General features: G+C 54.6%; 1 protein-coding gene across 1 annotated transcript in view; it reads right to left on the bottom strand.

The window, feature by feature from the left end:
* LOC104499118 (rho GTPase-activating protein 39-like) overlaps positions 1–1795 on the bottom strand; it is a gene marked incomplete at its 5' end in the record, with an annotated part of 17490 nt that overhangs the window by 12520 nt on the left and 3175 nt on the right. The gene's annotated exons all lie outside the window — the stretch shown is intronic.

Below are 1795 nucleotides of genomic sequence, written 5' to 3'. Positions count from 1 at the left end.
GGGCTGGTCGGGGACATGGAGTAACAGGGCTGGTTGTCCAAGCTGTCCCAGAGCCTCGGGGGACAGCCCGAGCAGGAGCTGGGCTGACTCCCAGAGCAGCACCACGCATGCAACAAGGAGACAAGTTTCTCCTCGCTCGTCACCCCTCGGGGGTGGGGAACACCAGGAGAAGGCAGAGACTGGATAGCACTGTTAGCACTGTTTCCTTTTCACCTCTACCAGCTGTGGCCCCTACAATACCACAGCTGGTTCCTGGCTTTACTGTTTTCCCAAGTTCTAGTGGGAAAAAAAAAAAGACAAAACCAAATCAACATGGCTGGCACCCAGCAGGAGCTGCGGAGCTTGGGCAGCCTGTGCCAGGACAGCCTCTGCACTGAGGCACCGAGAACAGGTTCCTCAATGCCGACCTGACCTTCCTAACAGAAACGCTGGCCAGACAAACAAGCAGGTGAGGAGAAGCTGAGGGGCATGGTGGAGCATGGGCACGACAAAGCGTGGGCACAGCTCTTTTGACGGCCTCGCTGTCACCCAGGCAGGATAAATCATGGTTGAGTTGGTGAGGCAAAGGAGACAATATCCGTGTCACTCCAGTTGCACCCAACGGAGCCGGCTCTCGCTGTACCCATCAGACACGCCACGATCTCCTGCCAAACCGGGCCTGGTCCTCAGGGTCCGTGGGCAGGACACAGGTGGTGGCTGCAGACTCAGTGCTTCTGTGGGTTCGCACAGGACCCGGGGACACCTCTGTGACCAGCTCCCTACCCACAGGCATAAGCCTCCCCAAGCTACATCAGAATCGTTCCCAAGTACTGGGTTGTTTCTTCTTCCTGGAGAACTAGGGACAGCTGCTCCCCACCCGCAGTCTCCAGTGACCAAACTCACTTGCCCCAGGGACAAGGCCACCAGCGTTTAGAGGTAAGCAGCAGAGACAAAGACCTTCCCCCTCCCAGACCTCACGCAGTTTGTACACGCAGCCCTCGCCCACCCTTCTTCCCCAGTGATCGCTACGGATAACAAGCTCATAATTAGAGCTTTGTAGTACTGATCCGAGGAAATGATGTGTAATAATTGCTTGTGAGAGTAAGACACCAATTTTGCCCATCCAGAATACTCTGTTTGGGATGGAAGCGGCAGCCTGGGACACAGAATTCCCACATCCAGCAGCTAAGAGCAGAACAGCCCACACTTCACTCTGCGCTCCCCAAGGAGACCTCCAGAAATTAGGAAAAAGCCAAACAAGATAATCTTAAGGGTTTTGGCCTTTAAAGGAAAACTAAGAAATAGAAATCTTGCAGCAGAAAAAGTGAGATAAAACATGCATTTTCCTTCTTTGCAGATCACCCTTAACTCAAGTGCCACACTCCATCCTGGTGCTGGCCCACGGTTCACGAGCCCCAAGACACGTCAGTTCCCAAACGTTTAGAGCAAGTCAGTGTTTTCGGCTGCTGCGCTCACCACAGAGGCTTGTGCAGTCCAGCCCGTCCCTGCCTGACACCCAACATGCACCTACATGTGGGCGACGGGATCAGCACACACCACACTCCATCTCTCACTGCCAGCCTGGGGCACAATCATTTCTCCTGCTTTTCTACGTCATTTTCGTTTTTTATCTCTTGCGTTACCCCTCTACCTCCTCACCCGCTCTGAATTCACCCAACACACTGACGAGAAGCGCCCGCCTGCAGCTCTTCTCTGCCAGCTCCATCCTCAGTCTCCTTCCAGCCACCTTCCGTGCCCAGGGTTGGTTTTCCTCCTGCCACCCCAACTGCTCCTGCAGCACGTTACTTCTGAGGAT

Source organism: Buceros rhinoceros, unplaced genomic scaffold (genome assembly GCF_000710305.1).
Source record: "Buceros rhinoceros silvestris isolate BGI_N320 unplaced genomic scaffold, ASM71030v1 scaffold23350, whole genome shotgun sequence".
NCBI classification, from domain to species: Eukaryota; Metazoa; Chordata; class Aves; order Bucerotiformes; family Bucerotidae; genus Buceros; species Buceros rhinoceros.
This window is presented reverse-complemented; position numbering and strand designations above follow the sequence as displayed.